This window comes from Heptranchias perlo, unplaced genomic scaffold, assembly GCF_035084215.1.
Source record: "Heptranchias perlo isolate sHepPer1 unplaced genomic scaffold, sHepPer1.hap1 HAP1_SCAFFOLD_52, whole genome shotgun sequence".
Lineage (NCBI taxonomy): Eukaryota > Metazoa > Chordata > Chondrichthyes > Hexanchiformes > Hexanchidae > Heptranchias > Heptranchias perlo.
The window spans coordinates 8,364,912-8,391,659 of record NW_027139537.1 but is presented as its reverse complement, the minus strand read 5'-3'; the positions used below and the strand labels follow the sequence as shown (position 1 = coordinate 8,391,659).

At 45.7% G+C, this 26,748-nt stretch overlaps 1 non-coding gene across 1 annotated transcript; it reads left to right on the top strand.

Annotated features, from left to right (window-relative positions):
- The first annotated feature begins 6,576 nt into the window (after positions 1–6,576).
- On the top strand, positions 6,577–6,650 carry trnan-guu (transfer RNA asparagine (anticodon GUU)). Its single transcript has one exon. It is a non-coding gene; the product is annotated as a tRNA-Asn (tRNA).
- The last annotated feature ends 20,098 nt before the right edge of the window (positions 6,651–26,748 follow it).

Sequence of the window (26,748 nt, the reverse complement as noted above, 5' to 3'; positions counted from 1 at the left end):
CAGAGGCCATTCGGCCCAACAGCTATTTCGATTTTACAACATCTTCTTGTATATATAATATATTTATGTTTAGACAGATACTGCGTAGAATACAGCACGGCACAGAATGAGGTCATGGCCCATCTGGGCAAAGAAGTCTCTCCGGGATTCCCTGTTTTACTACAACAACAACGGCATTATATCTATTTTTATATGCATAGAATTACATCGAATGAACTGCAGGGAAAAAGGTGCCTTTCGGCCCAACTGGGTAAGTAAATATCCCACAGTGTTCCGGCAGTGACCAAGTGATCATCGAGTCCACCCAGTGTTAGTGCCCCATTAATCAACAGTGTCCCAGTGATTCACAGTGCACCCAGTGATTCCACAGTGATCGCAGAGTGACCCAGTGATCTTACAGTGCACCCAGTGACAGGGCCCCACTCATACACAGTGTCCCAATGATCTACAGTTCACCCAGTGATTCCACAGTGATCGCAGAGTAACCCAGTGATCCCACAGTAAACCAGTGATCCCACAGTGGTTCCAGTGATCCCAGTGTTCCACTGATCCCACAGTGTTCCAGTGACCCCACGTTGTTCCAGTGATCCCACGTTGTTTCAGTGATCCCACAGTGTCCCAGTGAACTTGCAGTGACCAAGTGATCCCAGAGTAACCTAATGGTCCCAGTGTCCCACTGATCACACAGTGTCCCAGTGGTCCCACAATGTCCCAGTGAACCTGCAGTATCTTAGTGATGCCATAGCAACCCGTGATCCCACAGTGCTCCTCGTTATCCAACAGTGACCCAGACACAACTCACGTGAGCCCCATTGCGTGCAGCCTGTGGTGAAGGCCTCGACCAGTCCCCTGTGGAGAGCAAACTTCTTCCCAAAGAATCCTCCTCCTCCCAAAAATTAACTTTCCACATCTTCATGTTACAGCATTTCTACAAAAATATCCTCTGGAGGGAGAGAGAGAGAGTGAAAATGAATTGATTAAAAAGAAAGTAAGCGATTAAAAAGGCACAGCAAGAGCCCAGAGCTCCCTCACACTCACTCACTCACTCACTCACACACATTCACACTCACTCACTCACTTATTCCATTACACAGGCAGGCAATCTCTCAGCAAACACCACTGACAAACAAAATCCTCAGTTAGAAAGCAGAGAATCGAAAGAAAAGTGAGAAAAGTTGGGAGATAGAGAGAGACAGAAAGGCACTCTGGTCAGACTGAAGAGCACAAGTTGCTTCTCTCTCTCTAATACAAGTTGCAGGGTTTTCTCTCCTGTTTTGCCACTCAATCCCTCACCCACCAACTCCCGCTCCCCACTCCTCCCCTAAAAGGTGCTGGTATGTCTGTCTGTTCAAGTTAGTGTTTGCTGCCTGGTCCAAATTGCTCCCGTGCTCATTTTCACTTCTGTCCCTGGAGCAGGGGACAAAAACCCTGGGCATTTTTAGCTACTTCACCCTTTATGTTGCAGTTTGCAAAGGTGAACGATCTTTACCTTGGCACTTTTCTCTTGTTTTAATGAGCAGTGGACAAAAAGCCTGTCGTTTGTGGTCAACTTACAGTTCGTGGCTTTTTCCAAATAGCCAAAGAGTTCAAACAAATTCATGACGTTTAAAACAGCCAAGGTTAAAAAGTTTTTTTGAAAAACCTAATACACAGCATGATCCCTCACTCAGTTACAGGGACAATCTCTCAGCAACATTCATTTACACAGAAACAAAGTTCAGTTTATAAAGGAGAAGAATCTGAAGAGTAAAAGATTGAGAGACAATCTTTATCGACTACAACAACTTGTATTTATATATTACAGCAACTACTACAACATCAATTTGCAAATATACATATATATGTATTTCCATAATACAACTGCTATTACAAAGCCTCCATAAAGGCTGTGGGGAAAGAGCAGAGGGGGAAATGGGATTAATTCGTCATCCCTTTCAAAGAGCAGGCAAATGCACAGTGGGCTGAATGGCCTCCTCTTCTCCCATACTTTCCATGGAACTATGAATATTTGAACAACAACTTCAATGCCATGAACCTGAGACAAAATGGACACCAGTATGGCAGTCATCTTACTGAGGGGCAAGCTGGACATCTTACTGAGGGGCAAGGCAGATATTTAAGTGAGGGGCAAGGCGGCCAACTTACTGGGGGCAAGATGGATATTTTGAACAAATTAGCCGCCATGAAGCTTAAACAAAATGGCCGCCATGATCCTGAAATCTAATGGCCGCCAATAAGGCAGCCATCTTACTGAGGGGCAAGGTGGAGCTTGTTATGGTGAGATACACGGAGAGAGTTCATTTGGTGTTCCTGTTAAATCACAGCTGCACTATTGTGAACAATACAAACTGAGTGAGACTGGCACTAGCTGGTGTTTAACACAAAGACAGCGGTGCAGTGAGGGAAATAAAGACCAAAATGTGAACTTCTGCAAACAATGGATTAACATTTGGTTATTTGGCCTTAATTCTGACAGAGAAGGAGAGACCAGACATTCGGAGGAAAGGTCAAATGAGCCATTTTGAATAGAGTTTGTAATTCTAGTTTCTACCAAATAAATCAGTAAAAAATTGGACTCAATCTGAATGTAGTTCTGATCTGGGATTTGGTTAATTTCTCCATTATTCATATTTTTTCTTTAATCTGAAACAAGAACAGTATTTGTAACAGTAACAGAGCAGTTTAGTAACACAGCAGAAGGGGTAAGAGTACATTGTGATTTATTACAGAATCCAGCAGCTCACTGGGAAAGTTACACGTGATACAGATGGAGGAATAAAAAGGTACAAAGTGATTTTACACTTTAATTTGGGGCAATGACTGTTTATCTCCACAAGGTTTAGTTTTATATTAAAATAACGGGCTCTTTACCCTAAAGAAACTTGAGGCACAAACCATGGCTTTCTCTCGGGTAAATTGGGCTGCAATCCTTTCACATTCAACAACGGCTGCACCAGATTCCTGGTCTCATAACCACTGAACACTTTTAAGCAGACTCCAAAAATAAAGTGCGTAAAATGAGAAGGGATGAATGTCAGCTTAGCTTCGACAGTCACTAGGCAAACTTGTTAGCATTTCGTTCAGTGTGAAACAGAAAGTTGTGGGTTTATTAATGGTAATTGAAAGAGTCAACTCAGACATTTGAATTATTTTGTGCAATTAAGTGTACTGTTTTGTGAAAACACGTTTTTTGACGTGAAAGCGAACCGAGGCTGGTGAAAGCGCCGAATCCTAACTACTGGACCACCAGGGAGCTCTATTTGTTACATTATCAACGGATGTTTGCTATAGTTATAAATATATTGGGCTGCAGCCGTGTTAGATTAAAAATATATTTCTGATTTGTTAGATGTAAATGCATTTCATGACTGCTGCTTACAAATGTATTTCGATGTTTCTGTATTATTTATTCAATTATTGTGGTGTATATATTGTAAATGTATTTACATATATCTGTATTGTTTATTCATTTATTGGGGTGTATATATTGTAAATGGATTTACATGTATCTGTATTATTTATTCATTTATCGGTGTGTATATATTGTAAATGTGTTTGCATGTATCTGTATTATTTATTCATTTATTGGTGTGTATATATTGTAAATGTATTTACATGTATCTGTATTAATTATTCATTTTTTGGGGTGTATATATTGTAAATGTATTTACATGTATCTGTATTATTTATTCATTTATTGGGGTGTATATATTGTAAATGGATTTACATGTATCTGTATTAATTATTCATTTAATGGGGTGTACACAATGTAAATGTATTTACATGTATTTGCATTATTTATTCATTTATTGGGGTGTATATATTGTAAATGTGTTTACATGTATCTGTATTATTTATTCATTTATTGGTGTGTATATATTGTAAATGTATTTACATGTATCTGTATTATTTATTCATTTATTGGTGTGTATATATTGTAAATGTATTTACATGTATCTGTATTATTTATTCATTTATTGGGGTGTATATATTGTAAATGTATTTACATGTATCTGTATTAATTATTCATTTAATGGGGTGTATATATTGTAAATATATTTTGGATATTTATTTCTCGATGTCTTATTTTTTATTACACACAAATACAAAACACAGATACACAGAGATATAATGATAACCATCACACAGTTACACCCAAATGTATTTATAAGTCTCACAGATGCAATCATATATATTTATATCAAGATATATCATATTGTTAAAAATAATCAAATACATTTATAAATGGCACACATAACATAAACACTCACTTCATGAAGAAGCATGACATCCATAGCTTAAATTTTCATACCGTCCTGTTCGCAGCCCTGAACAAAGTCCACACACCGAAAGTCTCAGCGTTTTTTCAGATGCTGCCCGTCCTGTTCTGCATTTTGAGCAGTTCCTTTCCTGTGATGTGATGATTCTGGGGGCCGGGTGTGTGTCATTGGATTTGCTGCAGTCATGCTGCCGCGGACAGGTGAAGGCTGCTTCTGAGGTTAACTGATATGTGGTGGTTGTGGCTAGGGACTTGATACCGTTCCGGCTAATTCAGTCAGTGAACCATAAAACCTTTAATTTCAGGGTCGTGGGTTCGAACCCCACGTTGGGCGAATTCTATTTTAAACTTTTACGCTGCTTTCGGGAGTGAACCCTCCGCTTGCTTGACTGTCAGTGCAAGAAACGAGTCTGTCAGTGCCGCATATTGTGCAATGGTCTGAAACTTTAAAAGGAGCAGAAGGTCATTCGGGGTTCAGATACACAAACCTCTCTGATCAGCCTGATATTTTGTCAGATTTGCTGCCTCCCCTACATCTCTTGCCCTCTGACGAGGCACTTGCTCCGGTTTCAATTTACCAACTCGGTGAGTTGATGATCGGGTGTAGGAGAGCTGGTTTGTGATCTGAGTTGGAGAGTCAGCGGCCCCGGGTGAGACAGAGAAAAAAAAATCAGACCAGGCCCGACCCCAATCTGCGGATGTGAAAGAAAACACGGGAGGAGGGTGCGGTGTGAGGTCCCTGTCAAACCAACTGCCGACCAAAGATGGCCACAGTAACAGAATCAGAATGGCTACTTCCTGAGGCGGGGGGAGACCAGTTCAGGTGGAAATGGATCCGGACGAGAATCATCTGATTCATAAGGTTTGGGGAGGGAACTTAGGGAGCTCCTTCGGAACGTTAATTACTTGAAAATGAAGTATTTTTCCTGTGTAGCTTGTGTAGTTTTGATGAATGAAATGTTTGTAAAAAGGCATCCGTGGAGAAGGATTGAGAGCTTTTAGGACCAGAGGGGAAATGAGGAGATTTTTTTTTTCGCACAGATGGTTGTTACGATCTGGTAGCCACTCCCTGAAAGGGTGGTGGAAGCAGCTTTCATAGGAACTTTCAAAAGGCAATTGGACAGGTACTTGAAGAGGACTGATTTGCAAGGATACGGGGAAAAGGCTGGGTTTTTTGGACGAAATTGGACAGCTCTTTCAAAGAGTAGGCAGGGCAACACGGCCGAATGGCCACCTTCTGTCCTGTAATATTCTATGATTCTTTTCCATGATTTTAGTGTGGGACAGGAGAGTTGTTGTTTCAAGAGAAGTAAAACTGTCCCAATCAGAGCAGAGAGAGGTGACTGGTCGGTTCCCCTCTGTCCGGTATAAGTCACCAGCGGTTTTTTGTGGTGTAGTGGTTACCAGTTCACTTTACACACAAATGGCCCTGCTTTCGATCCTGGGCGGATAATTTATGTTGCAATTGCTGTTTACATTCTATATTAATGACTTAGAAGAGGGGACCGAGTATAATATATCCAAGTTTGCTGATGATGCAAAGGTAGGTGGGAAAGTAAGCCGTGAGGAGGACGCAAATGGAGGTGGACAGTTTAAGTGATTGGGTAAGAAGGTGGCAGTTGGATTATAAGGTGGGAAAATGTGAAATTGTCCACTTTTGTAGGAAGAATAGAAAAGCAGAATATTTTTTGAAAGGTGAGGGTCCAATAAATGTTGGTATTCAGAGGGAGTTGGGCGTAATTGTAAACACATCACAGAAAGTTAACATGCAGGTACAGCAAGCAATTAGGAAGAAAATGGTATGTTGCCCTTTTTGGAAGGAGGTTGGAGTACAAGAGTAAAGAAGTCTTGCTGCAATTAAATAGGGCTTGGGTGAGAACACACCTGGAGTACTTTGATGCAGTCTACATGGATTTTAGCAAGGCTTTTGACAAGGTCCCAATGGGATGTGGGTGTCGCCGGCGAGGCCAGCATTTATTGCCCATCCCTAATTGCCCTTGAGAAGGTGGTGGTGAGCCGCCTCCTTGAACCGCTGCAGTCAGTGTGGCGAAGGCTCTCCCACAGTGCGACTTAGTAATAGACAAAGCACTGATTAGCGTGCCGGTTGCAGGAGAGCTGGTTGGCGGTGATATCGATGCTGTGAGCGAGACCAGACTGTTTCCACAAACAATGACCCCTCCTTTATTTCTTGAAAATTAACACTGACAGTGAACAACTGCATTTCTGTGGCTGCAACATGAAATTTTGGCTAGGTGACACGTTACTTTAGTGTATCTTGCAAAAGAGCGAACCGGGCAGTCTCTGTGGCGCAATCGGTTAGCGCGTTCGGCTGTTAACCGAAAGGTTAGAGATTCGAGCCCACCCAGGGACGAAAATTGCACAATTTTCTTCCCACTTTATTATTCATTGCCTCATTCTGATCGCCTTGAAGCCGATGCAAGGTTTTAATTCCTGATCTGCAGTAACTGGGAGCACTTTAAATGGCTCCGATCTCTTAATCTCATTTCAAGTTTTCTAATGTGTGATTTGGCTGCAAGAAAGCACTCTGTGAACAATGTCATCTGAGCATGCCTCATTCGCCATAATTTACACTGCGGTCGGATTTCAGGCACATGAAATAAAACTGTGAACGATTTGTGTCGCCGCGATGCTCTGGGATTTCCTGCCTGACTATCCTTCTCTGCAGCCTTCCTAAATACAGCGCAGTAAACGTATCTCTGTGAAATCAGCTCCTGGACAGTGATACGGAAATTAGTTTGGCTGAGGGGTTATATCCCTAACACTTAAAAAGTGTTCGGTTCGAAACTGCGTGGAAACATTTTGTAAACCTTGTTCCCATTAAAAATGAGTAAATATTTTACGATTCACATTGCTGATTAAATGTGAACAAAGTCCATATCTCCCAGCCGTGTTAGTGCAGTCCGCTCGGAGCAGGCTATGAAAGCCAGCGTGATATTGGGGGTGAAGGCTGCTTCCAATACTGTCTCACACCCGGTAGGTCCTGGCGGAGATTTGACCAAGGTGGGATAAATGAAACGGTGTTTGAGAAACATTCATATATATAATAGCATCTAGGATCCTGTCTTCAGAGTGCGTGGCGCAAAGGTCTGACTCCAGATCAAAAGGGAGCGTGTTCACATCACATCGGGGTCACTGTTTCTTTCACCGCTCACATGAGACTGGATAATTCCCGAATGAAGGTTTTAATTGCTGTTTCACAAAAAAAAACAGAAGTTTGGTCTAAACCCTGACTCAGGACCGACCCAGTGGCAGGGAGGGGAGCGCCTGATACCCTCATTTATTTCATGGAACAAACTGACACGAACACTGGTATTGATTCAAAATCGACCTGCAGATTGACACACACAGAAAACAGACAACCACCGAAACAGACAGCAACTACTTGCATATATGTAACGCCATTAACGTGGTCAGACGATTTAAGCTCGGTGAACTTGCTTCAGCTTTTCTAATAGTTCTTTAGACTTCTTTCCCAGTCTTTTCACATTCCCCTCTCTCCTTTATTTTCTAGTGTGTGCTTTTTTCTTTAGTTTCAATTTTGCCCTTATTTCTTTATTCAACCCTGGTGTGTCATTTCTGGCTAGTTTGTTCTTGCTTTTTAGTGGGAGATATTTCTCCTGGACTCCATTGATTACCGTTTTAAATATTTCCCACTGCTGTTCTATTTCTTTGTCCAGGTCATTAATATGTCAACCATTTCAGCGTTGGAAACTTCTCAAGTCACATATCCATTACAAAGCCAGTTGCTTTTGTGGGAGGAGCAAATCAACTTGGTCGAAAAATCAGCTGCAGCCCAATCCAAAAATTAAATATTTCCACGTAATGGTAAAAATAAGAAATGGCATGAATGAGATTCAAACCCACGCTTCCAGAAGAAACTGCGATCTGAACGCAGCGCCACAGACCGCTCCACTACCTTGACTACCGATTGCATAGTTCATTCTGCATCATTTCTGCGCTGTTGGCCAGTGAAAGCAGCATAAAAGTTTAAAATGGTACTCACCCAACGTGGGGCTCGAACCCCCAAACCCTGAGATTAAGAGTCTCATGTTCTGACCGCTTAGTTTTAATAACCATCGGTGTGAAAAATTTCTCAGCCCGTCCCCCTTCATTCTCCCAGTCTTAACCCTGAGCTTTCATTGCTGGTGGACACTTTGAGGATCTAATTATTCAGTTCTTCTCTCCCCCTCTCAAACTCTCTCTTTATTTAAGTCCCGTTCATTCAGTCCCAAAACTGCACTCTGAGTGGGAAACTGCTCAACACCGACCAGCGGTTTGAATAGGAAGGCTCCATCCACTGTTTAAATGGTCGGTTCGGGCTGACTCCTTCCACTGTTTAAATGGTCGGTTTGGGCTGAATCCCTCCTCTGTTCAAATGGTGGGTTCGGGCTGACTCCTTCCACTGTTTAAATGGTCGGTTCGGGCTGACTCCCTCCTCTGTTTAAATGGTCGGTTTGGGCTGACTCCCTCCTCTGTTTAAATGGTGGGTTCGGGCTGACTCCCTCCTCTGTTTAAATGGTCGGTTCGGACTGACTCCCTCCACTGTTTAAATGGTCGGTTCGGGCTGACTCCCTCCATTGTTTAAATGGTCGGTTCGGGCTGACTCCCTCCACTGTTTAAATGGTCGGTTCGGACTGACTCCCTCCATTGTTTAAATGGTCGGTTCGGGCTGACTCCCTCCACTGTTTAAATGGTCCCTTCAGACTGACTCCCTCCACTGTGTAAATGCTCGTTTCGGGCTGACTCCCTCCCCCGATTAAATGGTCGGTTCGGGCTGACTCCCTGCACTGTTTAAATGGTCGGTTCGGACTGACTCCCTCCACTGTTTAAATGGTCGGTTCGGACTGACTCCCTCCACTGTTTAAATGGTCAGTTCGGGCCGACTCCCTCCACTGTTCAAATTGTCCGCACAAGTTGATCTGTCCCACAAACTATCCCAGGGTCTCGGACAAGCTGATCAGAATAATCATGGTGTAATGACCTGGTTTCAGTTTCCAGGATTTGAGCCTTTATATCGGCCAGGTCCCTACAGTGGATTTGTCTGTTACTCACTCTGACTTTCACAGGGAACGTTACCAGCTGGAACTCCAGGACTAAACATACCTTCTACAGCAACAAACTTCCGACTTTTTATTATTCGTTCATGGGATGTGGGCGTCGCTGGCTCGGCCGGCATTTATTCCCCATCCCTAATTGCCCTTGAGAAGGTGGTGGTGAGCCGCCTTCTTGAACCGCTGCAGTCCGTGTGGTGAAGGTTCTCCTACAGTGCTGTTAGGAAGGGAGTTCCATGATTTTGACCAAGCGACGATGAAGGAACGGCGATATATTTCCAAGTCGGGATGGTGTGTGACTTGGAGCGAAACGTGCAGGTGGTGTTGTTCCCATGTACCTGCTGCTCTTGTCCTTCTAGGTGGTAGAGGTTGCGGGTTTGGGAGGTGCTGTCGAAGAAGCCTTGGCGAGTTGCTGCAGTGCATCCTGTGGATGGTGCACACTGCAGCCACTATACGCCGGTGGTGAAGGGAGTGAATGTTTAGGGTGGTGGATGGGGTGCCAATCAAGCGGGCTGCTTTTTCCTGGCTGGTGTCGAGCTTCTTGAGTGTTGTTGCAGCTGCACTCATCGAGGCTTTGGGGAGTCAGGAGGTGAGTCACTCGCTGCAGAATACCCAGCCTCTGACCTGCGCTTGTAGCCACAGTATTATCTGGCTGGCTCAGTTAAATTTCTGGTCAATGGTGACCCCCAGTATAATGATGGTGGGGGATTCGGCGATGGTAATGTCGTTGAATTTCAAGGGGAGGTGGTTAGACTCTCTCTTGTTGGAGATGGTCATTTCCTGGCACTTGTCTGACGCGAATATTACTTGCCACTTATCAGCCCAAGCCTGGATGTTGTCCAGGTCTTGCTGCATGCGGGCTCGGACTGCTTCATTATCTGAGAGGTTGCGAATGGAACTGAACACTGTGCAATCATTAGCGAACATCCAAATTTCTGATCTTATGATGGAGGGAAGGTCATTGATGAAGCAGCTGAGGATGGTTGGGCCTAGGACACTGCCCTGAGGAACTCCTGCAGCAATGTCCTGGGGCTGAGATGATTGGCCACCAACAATCACTAACATCTTCCTTTCTGCTAGGTATGACTCCAGCCAATGGAGAGTTTTCACCCTGATTTCCATTGTCTTCAATTTTACTAGGGTTCCATGGTGCCACACTCGGTCAAATGTTGCTTGTTGACAAGGGCAGTCACTCTCACCTCACCTCTGTCAGCTGGCTGGTGATACTTCCATTGTTCAGGCTCCCTTCACAAAGTGAACCTGTTCTGAGCTTCTACCCGACCTTATTCACTCCTAGATGGATCAGCCAGTTAGTCACAGTCAGTGCGGCTCCCTTTCCTTCAATTAAACTGGGTGTGCAGCCTCCTGCCTCAAATTGACCCAGTTTACAAACCTCTTTTGATGTCTGATCTCACCGTGATGCGCAATGTGAGGGTGAGTCTTGCTCTGTGATCTCACGGTTTAAACCCTCCAGTTAAATGGGGTCTCACCCTGTGATCTCACTGTATGACCCGTCCAGTTAAAGGTGCCTCACCTTGATGAAACAGAGTTTGACCAAAACCCTTGGGCTTCACTTCGGTTCCAATGAATTGCTGCGCAGGAATGTAATAACAGGTTTCCACGTGGTTACGTCCCAGAGATCAGGGTGCACGAGCGATCGGCATTGATAACCTTCGACCAATGATGTTAGGTTGTTTTAAACATTTACAGCAACAGGAGGAGGCATTCAGCCCCTCGGGCCTCCTCCCTCATTTAATAAGATTATGACTGATCTCTACCTTAACTCCATTTACCTGCGTTGGTTCCATATCCCCTAATGACCTTAACTAGCAAAAATCTATCAATTTTAGTTTTGAAATTTTCTATTGACCACCATCCTCAACAGCTTTTTTGGGGAGAGGGTTCCAGATTGAACGCAGTTCTCCAGATGGGAACTAACCAGACCTTCTTGCAACTGAAGATTGATTCTGGAAATGACTTCTGCTATAACAAAGAACTGACAGGCACAATGGGTAGAGTTTATGATCGGGGAGAGTGTACAGTAGCTGCGGGAGGAGATTAAATGCGTGGGTTGAGTCCGTGCTGAGGGAGTATGTACATGGGTGGTACGAGGAGATTAAATGAGTGGTCACAGTCCAGGATACGGGAGAGTGCACATGGGCTGTAGGAGAAGATTAAATGTGTGAGTAGCATCCATAATTGGTGGGGGTGTATAGGGGCTGTGGGAGGATATTAAATTGGTGGGTAGAGTCCATGATAGGGTATAGTGTACATGGGCTGTGGGAGGAGATTAAATGGGTGGGTAGAATCCATGATATGCTGGAGTGTACACGGGATGTGGGAGATGAGTAAATGGGCAGTGGAATCCATGATATGGTAGAGTGTACATGGATGTGGGACGAGTTAAATGTGGGTAGAGTTCATGATTGTGTGTCGTGTACATGGGGTGTGGGAGATGAGTAAATGGGTAGTGGAATCCATGATATGGTAGAGTGTACATGGATGTGGGAGATGAGTAAATGGGGAGTGGAATCCATGATATGGTAGAGTGTACATGGGCTGTGGGAGGAGATTAAATGGGTGGGTAGAATCCATGATATGCTGGAGTGTACACGGGAAGTGGGAGATGAGTAAATGGGCAGTGGAATCCATGATATGGTAGAGTGTACATGGATGTGGGAGATGAGTAAATGGGGAGTGGAATCCATGATATGGTAGAGTTTACATGGGATGTGGGACGAGTTAAATGTGGGTAGAGTTCATGATTGTGTGTCGTGTACATGGGGTGTGGGAAGAGATTAAATGGGTGGGTACAGTCCATGATATGGGCGAGTGTGCCTGGGCTGTGGGAGTTGATTAAATGGGAGGGAAAAGTCCATGATAGGGGACTAAGTAGAATGTATCGCACAAAAACAGGCCATTCAGCCCAACAGGTCCATGCCGGTGTTTATGCTCCTCACGAGCCTCCTCCCTCCATACTTCATCTAACCCTGTCAGCGTACACTTCGATTCCTTCCTTTCTCATGCGGTTATCTCCTTTACACTAGTCACCTCAACTACTCCTTCTGGTAGCGAGTTCCACATTCTAACCAATCCCTGGGTAAAGAAGTTTCTCCTGAATTCCCTATTGGATTTAATAGTGACTATATATTTTAGCCGCTCGTTCTGGTATCCCCTCAAGCTGAAACAGCTTCTCTACGTCTACTCCAACAAATCCTTTCCTAATCTTGAAGGCCTCTGTCAGGTCACCCCTCAGTCTTCTCTTTTCTGGACAAAAGAGCCCCAGCCTGCTCAATCTTTCCAAATAGGTATTATCTCTCAGTTAGAACCAAAGAACCATAGAAAAGATACAGCACAGAAGGGGGCCATTCAGGCAATCGTGTCCGCACCGGCTCGAAGAACAACCAGGCGCCCATTCTAATCCCAAATTCCAGCACCCGGTCCGTAGCCCTGCAGCTTAAAGCACTTTAGGTGCAGGTTCAGGTACTTTTTAAAAGAGTTGAAGGTCTCTGCCTCTACCACCAATTCGGGCAGTGAATTCCATACACCCACCACTCTATGGGTAAAAAAATATTTCCTCATATCCCCTCTAATCATTCTGCCAATCATCTTAAATCGATGTGCTCTAGTTCTTGAACTTTCCGCTCCGGGAAACGGGTACTTCCTGTCTACTCTATCTGGGCCCTTCATAATTCTGTAAACCTCAATCAAGTCTCCCCTCAGCCTCCTCTGCTCCAAGGACATAAAACTAGTGGCACGTGACATTGGGAGTAATCCTGAGATTACTACCTTACCTGCTTTTTAATTTGCGATATCATCCCAGTCAATATTTTTTGCACCTTGTCCATTCCCTCTCTATACTTATGATAATAAGGAGATTAGAACTGTAGAGTGCACATGGGGTGTGGCAGGAGATTAAATGGGTGGGCGGAGTCCATGACAAGGGAATGTGTACATGGGCTGTGGGAGAAGAATAAATAGCGGGTGGAGTCCACAACAGGGGCGAGTGTTCGTGGGGTGTGGGAAGAGATTAAATGGGTGGGTGGAGTCCATGATAGGGGAGAGTGTAAATGGGCTGTGGGAGGAGATTAAATGGGTGGGCAGAGTCCATAATAGGTGGGAGTGTACAGGGGCTGTGGGTGGATACTAAATGGGTGGGTCTAGTCCATGATAGGGGAGATTGTAGATTGGCTGTGGGAGGTGATTAAATAGGTTTGTAGAGTCCATGATAGGGGCGATTGTACATGGGCTGTGGGAGAAGACTAAAGGGTGGAGTAGATTCCATGATAAGCTGGATTGTACGTGGGCTATGGGAGGGGATTAAATGGGTGGGTAGAATCCATGATAGATAGAGTGTACATGGGCTGTGCGACAAGTTTAAATGTAGGTAGTGTTCATGATTGGGTTCAGTGTACATCGGGTGAGGGAGGAAATCAAAAGGGTGGGTAGAGTCCATGATAGAGGAGAGTGTACATGGGCTGTGGGAGGAGATTAAATGGGTGTGTAGAATCCATGATAGGGGAGAGTGTACATGTGATGTGGGAGAATATTAAATGGGTCGGTAGAATCGATGAAAGGGGAGAGTGTACATGGGCTGAGGGAGGAGATTAAATGGGTGGGTAGAGTCCATGACAGGGGGGAGTGAAAATGGGCTGTGGGAGGAGATTAAATGGGTGAGTAGAGTCCATGATAGGGTATTGTGTAGAATGTACAGCACAGAAACAGGCCATTCGGCCCAACAGGTCCATGCCGGTGTTTATGCTCCACACGAGCCTCATCCCGCTCTATTTCATCGAACCCTATCAGAATATCCTTCTATTTCTTTCTCCCTCATGTATTTATCTGAATTCCCATTAAATCCATCTATTCTAGTCACCTGAACAACTCCTCCTGATAGCGAGTTCCACATTCCAATCACTCTCAGGGTAAACAAGTTTCTCCTGAATTTCCTTTTGGATTTTTAGTGACTATCATTTATTTGTGGCTCCGAGCACTGGTCTCCCTGCAAGTGGGAGCATCTTTTCTAATTCTACCCTAATAAACGCTTTCCTAATCTTAAATACCTATATCAAGTCTCCCCTCAGTCTTCTCTTTTCTAGCAAAAGGTGCTCTCGCTTGCTCAATCTTTCCTGATACATATCACCTGTCAGTTGTGGTATCATCCAGTCAATCTTTTTTTTGCAACTTGTCCAGTGCCTCTCTTTATTTTTTTGTGATATGGAGACCGGAACTGTAGAGTCCACATGGGCTGTGGAAGGCGATTAAATGGGTGGGTCGAGTCCATGATAGGGGAGAGTGTACATGGGCTGTGGGAGGAGATGAAATGGGTGGGTAGAGTCCATGATAGGGGAGAGTGTACATGGGCTGTGGGAGGAGATTAAATGGGTGGGTAGAGTCCATGATAGGGGAGAGTGTACATGGGCTGTGGGAGGAGATTAAATGGGTGGGTAGAATCTATGATAGGGGAGAGTGTACATAGCCTTCGAGAACCCATTTGGCCGCAGAGAACTCCCCTGAGCTTCGTCCAATTCAATTCCACCCTGCAACTCACTCCCAGGTGTCCGTTATGCTATTTATAACCACGGCCCCCGCCCAAACAGCTCGATTAGATTCCAGCCTGTAACTCACTCCTGGATATCTGCTCTTCTGTATATAAACGACCCGAAGCCCTCGATTAGATTCCAGTCTGTAACTCACTCCCTGGTTTCAGTTATTCTATGTTTAAACTTTCTGGGGCTCAGTTCCACACCGGGTGAGATCAATTAACTGAGCAAAGAGGTCTGTTGTCAGGAGCATCTTAAAAGAGGAAAGGGAGAGGTTGTATAGATTTAGGGATGGAATTCCAGAGTTTGGGGCCAAGACAACTGAAGGCACCGTCGCCAAAGGTGCAGCAATCAAAACTAGGGATGTGCAAGGGACCAGAATTGGAGGAGCACAGGGATCTCGGAGGGTCGTTGGGCTGGAGAAGGTTACAGAATTAGGGAGGGGGCGAGACCAGGAAGGGATTTGAACACGATGTGAGGTTTTTAAAATCGAGGCATTGCCGGACCGGGAGCCAATGTAGTAACACACGAACAGAAACTTACGGTTCACTGCCCGGCAGAGAGGTGGAGAAGACATTGATGTCCGCGGGGGAACAGTCAGAGTCACAGCGACAGGCGAGTTCACAGACTCCCCCAGTCAGATCACAGCTACAAATGGGAACGGCTGGAACAAGACACACACACACAGATCTTACAATAGAGCACGGACGGTCTCAAAGACCACCTCCCTCCCTTGTCTGAATCAACGATCGCCGTCTTCTCCATCTCCCAAAATCAATCTGCAGACTTATCCTCCCACTGCTTTCTACTCACCGAATTACAGCCTCCAGATACCCAGCGCAACCCACTTAAAAAAAGTAACAATTGCGATTTTTTTGTTGTACAATTTTCAATGGGGTGCAGGAATAGAGAGACTTTATGATGGCCGGGCGATGCTAAGGCTGTTAAATAAGCACACGGGATCATTGGCTTTATAAATAGAGGCACAGAGTACAAAAGCAAGGAAGTTATGCTAAATCTTTATAAATCACTGGTTAAGCCCCAGCTGGAGTATTACGTCCAATTCTGGGCACTGTACTTTGTGACGGATGTCAAGGCCTTGGAGAGGGTGCAGAGCAGATTTACCAGAATGGTACCAGGGATGAGGCACGTCAGTTTGCGGAGAGACTGGAGAAGCTGGGTTTGCTCCCAGTGGCAAAGGGGTCGGTAATCAGAGGAAACAGATTTAAAATAATCGGCAAAAGAGCCAGGTGGGGAGATGCGGAGACGAGGGTGGTGGAAGCAGATTCAATAATAACTTTCAAAAGCGAATTGGATCAATCCTTGCAGGGGGAAATTTGCGAGACTGTGGGGAAAGAGCAGTGGAGTAGGACTAATCTGCTCGCCCTTTCACAGAGCCGGCAGAGGCGCGATGGGCTGAGTGGCCTCTTCCTGTGCTGTTTGATTCTCGGTCACTTTTGGGCTCCGACTCACTGCCCATTTGACTGGGAGACGGCAGAGTGACCGCTCCATCCTCCCCTTCCCCCGAGCCCAGCTGTTAATTGTATCCATGTGATTTATATCAATTAGTGTTAATTGTATTCAGCTGGTGCGTATCAATTCGGGACTCTCTTGTGTCCATTTGTACGAGAGCGAATCCAGAAGGTTGGTTGTGTTGGTCTCTGTGAATAAAGGTTTGGAAGCAACTGAAGACCAGGCTTTAGTATTTTATCCTTCAAAACATGGATCTCCAGTTATAACACCAGCTGGACACCGGGCGCTGCGAGAGTCAATATCTGCAGGGACCTCAGGAGGCCCGAAGTAACTCCGCCCGCCTCCCCACTTCTCCCCCTTCAGACCGTCGCCCTCACCGTCAGTCACTCCCCCGGTTACCCTCCTCAGTCTCTCCCATTCCCATCTCCCTACCTCTCCCCCTCAGACCTTCACCATCCTGTCCCTCCCCGTCTCACCCAGAGGTCCTCCCCGCCCCTCAGTCCCTCCCCTCCCCATTTCTCCACCTCTCCCCACTCAGTTCCTCTCCATCACCCATCATTCCCTCCCCCCTCAGTCCCTCCACCCGTCTCCGCACTCAATCCCTCCCCTCCAAGTCTCCCCACCTCTCCCCGGTCAGGCCCTCCGATCCCACATCAGCCCCTCAGTCCGTCTCCCCTCAGTCCCTCCACTGCCCGTCTCCCATCTCTCCGCCCTCAAAAGCCCCCTTCACTGTTAGTCCCTTCTCCCATCTCCCCCTTTAGTCCATCCCCTTCTCGTCTCTCCACCTCTCCGCCCTCAGACCCTACCCCTGCCCCATCAGTCCCTTCACCCGTCTCCCACTTCATTCCATCCCCTCCCCGTCTCCCCACCTCTCCGTCCTCAGACCCTCCCCTTCCCCCAGAAGGCCGTTCTCCCGTCTCCCTTCTCTCGTTTCAGTCCCTCCCCTCCCCGTCTCCCCACTTTGCCGCCCTTAGATCCTCCCCCCGTCAGTCCCTTCTCCAGTCTCCCCCTTCAGTCCCTCCTCTCCCCGTCTCCCCACCTCTCCGCCCTCAGACCATCTCACTCCCCCATCAGTCCCTTCTCCCGTCTCCCCCCTCAGTCCCCCCATCCGCATCTCCCCATCTCTCCGCACTCGGTCCCTCCCCCTCTCCATCAGTCCCTTCTCCCCTCTCCCACTTCAGTCCCTCCCCTCTCTGTCTCCCTACCTCCCCCCATCAGACCCTCCCCCTATTCTTCATTCCGTCCCGCGGTTACCCCCCTCAGTCCCACCCATTCCCGTCTCGCCATCTCTCCCCCTCAGACCTTCACCCTCCCGTCCTTCCCCGTCTCCCACTTCAGTCACTCCCCTCCCCGTCTCCCCATCTCCCCTCCCTCAGACCCTCCCCAGCCCCCATCATTCCCTTCCACTGTCTCCCCAACTCTCCACCATCAGACCCTCCCCCTCCCGTTTCCTGCATTGATGTTCCATCGGCTGGAGATTGGGTCCCTCCATTGCGGGGTCGCGGCCCCATTAACACCGCTCTGGCCTGGAATCGGATGAGCTTCAGCTCGGTCCGCCCTCACTGCACGATTCCCGGGTGCGGGCCCTCCCTCTGTCGGTCTCGCCCCCGCCTGCCAAGCCCAGCCCGAGGCCGCCATCATCATCCTCCCGGCGCCGGCCTGTTTGCATGGGAATGCGGCACAGGGACCGCGCGGCGCATGCGCGGCGTCCCTCGGGTGGGGGCGCTCGGGACGTTTCATGTCGCTTTCGCGTGTCACGTGATGGGAGGAGTCAGCCCAGGAGGAGGCGGGGGTCTGGGTTGGAGGTGAGAGCTGTCAATCAAAGGGCCTGGAGTCAGCATTCACAGCGCACAGGGTTTGGAGATTTTGTTTAAAATGCAAAATCTGCAAGAATGAAATAAAGACAAGAAATGTACAAAAAAGGGAAAAAACCGCAAATGCAATAATCTGCATTTAAAACAGAAATGTCCAAACTCACATAAGTCTGTGACAGTCTTGAAATTGGGATCATTATTTTTTATACATGTGCACAAAAATTTATTATAGAAACATAGAAACATAGAAAAAAGGAGCAGGAGTAGGCCATTCGGCCCTTTGAGCCTGCTCCACCATTCAATATGATCATGGCTGATCCTTTATCTCAATATTATATTCCCGCTCTCTCCCCATACCCCTTGATATTGATTGGTGTACCTGGACATCCAAACCCCTACAGTCCCTAGTTTCTCACCTTTAAGAAATAACTCCTATTTCTCACCTGATGCCTGCAATAAATGCTCTTTGCATAACTCCCCACATCTTTACTGTCCAGCTCTGTTTCCACTGTTTACTGTCCAATAATAACAGACACGGTGAGACATGAACATTTTTTAGACTTCTGAATATACTTTATTTCATTAAATTTATGGACACTCACAGTTCAATGTAAATATCACAGTACCAATTCAAAACAATACAATACAGATCGTACACACAACGATTCCATTATTACAATTCAAAACAGGGTATATATCTTCCAATACATGCTGTACAATGCAAAGTGAAATGGCCTTACACAGTGGCCATTTCCCATAGAGCCTTTGCATAGGTCGCACTTTGCTTCATTGCGTCCAACAGCGCGTACTCCTGTACCTTGGAGTGTGCCAGTCCGCAACACTCAGTCATGGACAGATCCTTCAGATGGAAGACCAGCTGGTTTCGGGCGGACCAAAGGGCCTGCTTCACCGAGTTGATGGTCTTCCATCAGCAGTTGATATCTGTCTCAGTGTGTGTCCCGGGGAACAGTCCGTAGAGCACAGCGTAATGTGTTATTGAACTGTTGGGGGTGAAACCCTCTTCGACTCCATTGTATTGGGGTCCTGTCTCTGTGTAGGGAGGTTATCACCTTTTACATGAATGCACCGATCAAATCGCCCATATCCATGTCAGTGTTTGGCAAAAACTATCTGATGTGTTTCTCACACCTGTCGAACCTTGGGGTCAGAGACGTGGGGGTAATTTCACTTTCAGTGCTTGGACGGAGCAGAAATTAAAATCGGGCCGATTCTATGAGAGGCGGTTGATCCGCTCTACCAGATCAGCCCCAAGCAATGGTGAACATTTCCCTCCACGTGTTGTGAACCGGTGGAGTTTGAGACAATGGACCAGCTTGTGGGCTTCGAAGATTGATGCTAGGGCGTAGGTCAGGAAAGGTGTGGCCGATTTTAAGTATCCCCACCTGGCGGAACTGGGGTGGTAGAGGCTAGTAAATGGTGTCAGTTCACTTACAGTCCCTTTATTGGTGACGTTCCTGCCTTCACCATCGTGGGTAGGGTCCTGAGAGGAGCGGCCGGACCTACGCCCTTGTATCAATCTTCGAAGCCCACAAGCTGGTCCATTGATTCAAACTGCATCGGTTCAAAACATGTGGAGGGAAATATCCTGGTCAGGTCACGTGTAATATGTAAATCAGGGTATTATGACGTACGTGGGACACCATTTAATGTTGGGCACAAATGGGTGGAGGAGCCGCCCTTTCGATGGGCATTGAATGGTCCAGAACACTGAGGAGTTTCTTTTTAACTTATAATTTGTTGAGCAAGGAGAAGCAGGAGAGCTTTCCCTTGGCCTGCTGCGGCCGTGAGAAATCTCTCAGCTCCTGATCGTATCAGAAATGTATCAGGAGGTTTCCTTATAGACCTGTGTCACCAGGTCCAGACTCATGTCCCATTAATCTCGCTTCAGTGAGTAAATATTGCTGTACAACAGCTCAGAGAGGAAACAATCTCCATAACTCCCCACTGGAGTTTGAAATTACATTAATATTTTACCAGTTAGTAACGGTCCGGGTGTTGGTCCATTATTATTCTGTTCCGGTCAAAACAAATGTCCCAATGAACAGGACGCTGTCTGACCCTGACAGCTCACCCTCAGTCCATCCCACCGGGCAGTGAGTGTGATGGGAAATAATCATCAACGGAAAAGGAGGATTTGATTTTATTCATTTCAGGATTAAACATTTCATATTGAAATATTTAATATTAAAATTACATTATTTCCAGACTAAAAACAATTTCATGTTAGAATCACATCTTGTATCATTTCACAATACCGTAATTGTCGGGTAAAATATAATTCCTGTCTGGTATTTTCAAATCTATTTAAAGCATTGGATTGATATCAGTTACTTTATTAAACTTTTCGTTGTGAATGAATCCTAAAATTAGGCGTTGTGAATAACGGGCTCCCGAACCACTACCACCCGTCTTATGCGAACGCGAAATGTGAAAATCTACTCGAATTGACTTTTTATTTAATATCGGAGGAAAGTGTTCAGACATTTCTATGATTTAACGAATGTAACAATTAGATTCAGTGGGTATTTCACCCAGTTCTTCAGCTCCTCTCTGAATTTAGTCTGGGTCACAGCATAAATACACGTGTTGGTGCAGGAACTGAGAAGTTGAAGCATGAAGGCGGCTGACTCAATGTCACTGGCCGTATAATATTGGGCGTTTGTTACACGCAGAGAAATAAAATTAAAAACGAATGTACTCCAGAACAATAAAAAACTGCCTGATATACTGAAGAGTAAAATGATGGATTTCCTTCGGTTCTCCATCTCTGGATCCTTGTGATTCTCTCCATTGCTGCGGCCCCGGAGTCCCCGGCGGACTCTCCTGGCCGCTAAAATGTGCCTGGCGGTGAGAACATTGAACAGTAAAATCAGAATGAATGGGAGACAAGGCGTTAACACAAGACTAAACAAGTCAAACGCTGCCCATGCCGGTGAAGTGAAAAATGTCGGTTTCCAGACACAACCCCGGGGTACATTGTCCATTATATATTCCGGGTGAAAGGCAAAGTACCAGGGAATGTTTAGTAAACAGCTCAGCGCACTCACCACCCCGATAACAGCAGCCGCAGTTTTCTCGGTGCAATATTTTGTTTTCAGTTTCTGACAACAAATGGCCACAAATCGATCAAAGGTGAAAACTACCGTGAACCAGACAGAGGCCGCTATGGCTGCAAAACTCAGGGTGAGAATGAGACGGCACACGGGGGTAATGGTCAAGAATGAAACTGGGAAATAAATCTCAATAATACGCGTCAATATAACATCGGTAATAACGACCAGAAGATCGGCCGCCGCCATTCCCACCAGGTAGCGAGTGACACATTTGGAGAGACCGCACTTTCCTCGGGACAGGATCACAATCGCCACCAAGTTAACTGTAAGAGAGAGAAACGGAAGCAGAGAAATTACTGATCAGACCTGTTGTCAAAGCAGCAGTTTGACAGGATTTGCGGTGAAATTTTCAGCTTTGTTTCTGCATCAAGCGGTGGAAACTGATTCACTGAGCTGGGCAGCACTTTCGGGCAGAGAAATGGTTTAAAACACAATGATCAATAATGAATTGGGAAATTGATGCATAAAGTAAATGAAGTGATCACGGGATCCACTGGAAGAGCCGAGTGAGGGCGCAGGTGCACGTGGGGAAGGGAGAAGGGGTTTTACCGAGCGGGAATCCAATGGGTTAATTCCAGATTTGGGCTCCAGGTGGAACGGAAAGTGAGCGAGGGCCGGTTCGGTGGCGGGGGTGGGGGAACAGTGGGAGGTGCTGCTGGTTTGTTGCTCTGGGTTGAGACAGCTGACAGGGGCTGGCTCAAAACCGGAAAGACCGCGATCAGCGGCGGTGAGTTTGAGGCTTCGAATCGGCATGGAAGAGGCAGCTGCAGGCGGAGTCGGTGAGTGAGTTTGTGAGGGAGCCAGTGAAAAATGATATGTAGGAGCTGGAGAGGAGTCAGGAGCAGATGGTTTGGGAAAACGAATGAAATGAAGCAACGGATGAGTAGACAGAGGATTCAATGCAGTGGGAGGAGAGGCTGGGATTCACAGGGAGAGACTGGAGCAGAGTGTTAGAGGAAATCTAATCTATAGGTCCCACTAACACAATCCAATCAATAAATTCAACCTTTAATATCTGTGGTGATTGGTGTCAGGGAACGTCTCCTTTTTTACATAACGTGGTCAATAAATTTACTTTGCATATTGAATTAAAATTAAATTTAAAAACACTAAGTAAATTGGCCATGTTCTTTATTGAATGAAGCCGTGACATAACTTTTAGGATACAATATCCTAATAATTCAATGCGGTCAAGAATCACTGATTTTAATCTTTAATTACATTTCAGTTATGTTTATTTATTCAGTCAGTAAACCAGTAATAGGAATATTCACATAAACAGACTGAGGACCTGATCGTGATAAACACACCCGGCGAGAGAACAATCAAACTCTCACAATCTGACAACATCCTAATAACACCTTCAAGTCACATTTGCTCTTCATAATTGAATTGGAAGTTTCAGCAGTTCATTCCGAAGAATTGTTCACAACGCTGCCGCTCTCTCTGTCTCTCTCTGTCTCTCTCTCGTTCCTGCTCCCCCTCCATCTCGATTTCATTCTCTATCTCTCCTCTCTATCTCCCCGCACTCTCTCTACTCTCTTTCTCAAAGCGCATTTTCACATCCGAGTGAATCCTAACATTCTGCGCCTGCTTTCTCTTCACCAGCCCCGTGTTCCAACGGTCCTATTCTTAGTGTCAGTTTATTAAATTGTGAAGCCACTGTGAATAGTTTAACGTATCTACAGATCATTCAAGTCTCCGCCTGTTCAGCTACACTGTTCACTTCATCTACAATGCATGGAATAAACAGAATTGAATCCCTCTTCCAGACACAGCGCATAATAATTGAAATTCCTTCTCCTGTAATTACAAAGTACACCGTTAGATGGCGGCATTGTTCAATTAACAAAACACCAACATCACCGCTGCTACTTGTAATCCACAGATAAATCGAAGGGCTCGTGATTCCAACAGATAAAGTGCAAACTGATACAACATAACCTCAAAATATTGCATTTTACAGTGAATTCATCCACAGTTAATCAGAGAATGAGATGTGATAGAATCAGCATCAAACTCAGTTCAGTAACCAGACATCTGAAGCGGCGTCAGATATACACACAATGAAATAATATTTCATAACAGTGATAACCAATAAATACATTGAAATCCCTGTTAAACTGAAGCATGTTATCTTGGAGAGAGGACATTGCGCTGCCTCCTTGTAACACCGAGACCCTGAGCTGTCTCATGACCAATCACTGAAAACACATTTATGAAAAAAATATTCCAGGAGAGGTTAGTTCCACAACATGAAACTGTTAACAGCTCCCGGTGGTCTGATACCAGCTATTAACCCAGACACCTGATTCCAAAACATTCAGTGCAGAGAATATTTCAGTAACAATGACAAGGTTAGATATACAAGATCATAACGCTTACAATGCAGCTGCTGCAAGACAAAAAGAAAAGAGACTTAGGACAGTCGATCAACTGATAGAACAGAACAGTCCACTGCGTAATACACAATGGGAGAAAAATAGTGCCAAGTACAGCAGCAGAGTAAATATCGACTTACACCATGAACAGCTGAGATAATGGCTTACCTGGAACCCCAACGGCTGCAAGAACTGGATAATAAATACATTCTATCTGATACATTACTGAATATCCCATTTCTGTGAGAAGCAATGACTTCTGTTGGCCTGGAAAGCGTAGCTCCGGCAGGCAGTCTGTGTGGATTCATTGCAGCGATCCCTGATTTATACAGGAGGTAAATCTCCACTGACACGGTTATACCCCTGATCATTGCTATTAGTTACAGTCATCTGAACAAACACATTACATCAGCAGCTTTGACTCCGATGTAAATGATGATGTGGATATATCACAAACTTCTCAAAGTTCAGAACCTTGTCTTAATGAGACCTCTCAGGAATAAAGTGAAAAGCTGTGCTCAGAAAGGACTGGTCCAACAATGAGCGGCTCCATTTACAGTTTTCATATAATTGTCTTGACCATGTTCACTCCTGCTGATTCATTTATACATTTTACAGATTTCTCCATATTATACATTGAATCCCGGGACACAAGCAGACCCGTTTCATCTTATTCCTGCAGTTTCCCAGTTAAGATATGAATTTTGAATCTCTGACACGAAGGCAGCCTCTAAAAGGGACCCCATCCTTTCAGGCAATGCTGAACAACCCTGTGTGAATAATATTCTCCTAATTTCCCCTCGAGTTGCTTTGCCAATTATTTTAAACTTATGACCTCTGGTTATCAATCCACTTGCCAGAGTAAACAGTTTCCCCTGTTTGCTCTATAAAAACCCGTCATTATTGTGAACACCTCTATTTGGTTAACCTGAACCTTAACCTTCTCTGATCTAAAGCGAACAATCCCAGCTTCTCCAATCCCTCCTCAAAAATGAAGTCACTCATCCCTTGTATCACCCTGGCAAGTCTCCACTGAACCCTCTCCAAGGCCTTGACATCCTTCTTAAAGTGTGATGCCCAGTGTTGTACACAATAGTCCGGCTGAGGCCTAACCAGTCTTTTGTAAAGGTTTAACATGACTTCCCTATTTGTGTATTCAATGCCCCTATTTACAAACCCATGTATCCCTTACACTAGCTAAACCGCCTTATCAACTTGCCCTGCCACCTTCAAAGTTTTGTGAATATGCGCCTCCAGGTCCCTCTGCTCTTCCACCACCCTCAAAATAGTACATTGACTTACATCGAAACTCCAGCACAGAAACAGGCCATTCGGCCCAACCAGTTTATGCCAGCTTTTTTGCTGCACACGAGCCCCCTCCCTCTCCACTTTATCTAACCCTATCAGGATACCCTATTCCTTTCTCCATCTTGTGCTTATCTAGCTTCCCCTTAAATACATCTACGTTATTTGCCGCAACTACTGCTTGTGGTAGTGAGTTCCACATTCTTACCACTCTTTGGTAAAGAAGTTCCTCCTGAATTCCCTATTGGATTTATTAGTGACTTTCTTATATTTATGATCTCTAATCTTGGACTTCCTCATAAGTGGAAACATTTTGTCTACGCCTACCCTACCAAACCTGATTATTATCTTAATGACCTTATCAGATCACCCCTCAGTTTTCTCTTTTCTACTTTCCTGATAAGGATATCCTCTCAGTTCTGGAATTATCATTGCGAATCTTTTTTGCCCTCTCTCCAATGCCTTTATATATTTCTTTAATATGGAGACCAGAACTGTGGGCAATACTACAAATGTGGCCTCTCCTAGCCTAACAAGTTTAACATAACTGCTTTCCTTATCAATTCTGCGCCTCTAGATTTGAACCCCAATGCTTGATTTGCCTTTTTTACTTGTGTCGCTGCTTTTAGTGATTTGTGTATCTGTCCCCAAGAATTTATTCATCTTGTACATTCTATACAATACAATGTGAAATGACCTTACACGGTGGCCTTTCCCGAAAGACCCTTTGAATAGGCCGCACCTCGCTTCATTATATCCCTCAGCACGTTCTCCTGGACCTTGGAGTGTGCCAGTTGGCAGCACTCGATCATGGACAGCTCCATCAGCTGGAAGACCACCAGGTTTCGGGCGGACCAAAGTGCCTCCTTCACCGAGTTGATGGTCTTCCAGCAGCAATTGATATCCGTCTCGGTGTGCGTCTCGGGGAACTGCCCATAGAGCACAGCATCCTGTGATACTGATGTCTTGGGATGAACCGGGACAGATACGAACGTATCTGCCTCCATACCTTCTGCACCAAGGGGCAACCAACCAGGAGAAGGACGACGATCTCTTCCCCGCCGCAGCCTCGAGGGATGCTCACGTTGGTGCTGAGGACAGTGAACCTACTGCTGATTGGAGCAAACGTCGGTGACGTCGTCCATGTATTGGGAGGCCTTAACCTGAGACCATTCGCTGCCTAGGATAGTCATCCACTGATATCTGCATCCTACCTGATGAACGCAGCAAACTGCTCGATGCAACATACGATCAAGGCCGCGGAGAGATGACAGGCCTGCCTGACTCCAGATCTGATCCGAGAGCTCTCCGACTTCTGCCCGTTGATTAGGACTGTTCTACAGATGTCTGTGTAGAGCAGTCAGATCCAATCGCGGATTCCCTCCCCAAAACACATTTTGGAGAGCACGTCCATCATGTACGTGTGGGATATTCTGTCAAAGGCCTTCTCCTGGTCCAGGCTGATGAGGCAAGAGTGTACCCCGCTGACCTGAACATAGGCGATCGTATCCCTGAGTGGCGCAAGGCTATTGGAGATCTTCCGGCCGGTTACAGTACAGATCTGATCCGGGTGGATCACCAGCTCCTGAACAGACTTGAGCCTATTGACGATGACCTAAGGCAGAATCTTCTAGTCGACATTTAGCAAGGAAATGGGTCGCCAATTTCTGATTTCTTCCCTCTCCCCCTTCTCCTTGTAGATAAGGGTGATGTTGCCTTTCCGCATGGACTCTGACATGCTGCCTGC